The sequence below is a fragment of the Marmota marmota genome, unplaced genomic scaffold (genome assembly GCF_001458135.2).
Source record: "Marmota marmota marmota unplaced genomic scaffold, marMar, whole genome shotgun sequence".
In the NCBI taxonomy this organism is placed as follows: Eukaryota; Metazoa; Chordata; class Mammalia; order Rodentia; family Sciuridae; genus Marmota; species Marmota marmota.
Window position 1 is genome coordinate 42,158,806 of NW_026000037.1, and position 206 is coordinate 42,159,011.

Genomic DNA, 206 nt, shown 5'->3' on the forward strand with positions numbered 1-206 from the left:
GCGGGACTTGTGCACATCGCAGGAGCGGCAGCTCCAGGAGCAGCTGGAGCGCGCTCGGTGCGCACTGCCTCAGCTCGGGGAGGAGCAGGAGCCAGGAGGGAGGAGGGCTGGGGGTGCTGGTTACGTAAATGATACTAGCCCAGTGAGAGGCCTCTGGGCTGGGGCTACGAGAGGAGGAGGGACCGCGCGAGGAGGAGGGGCTGGGA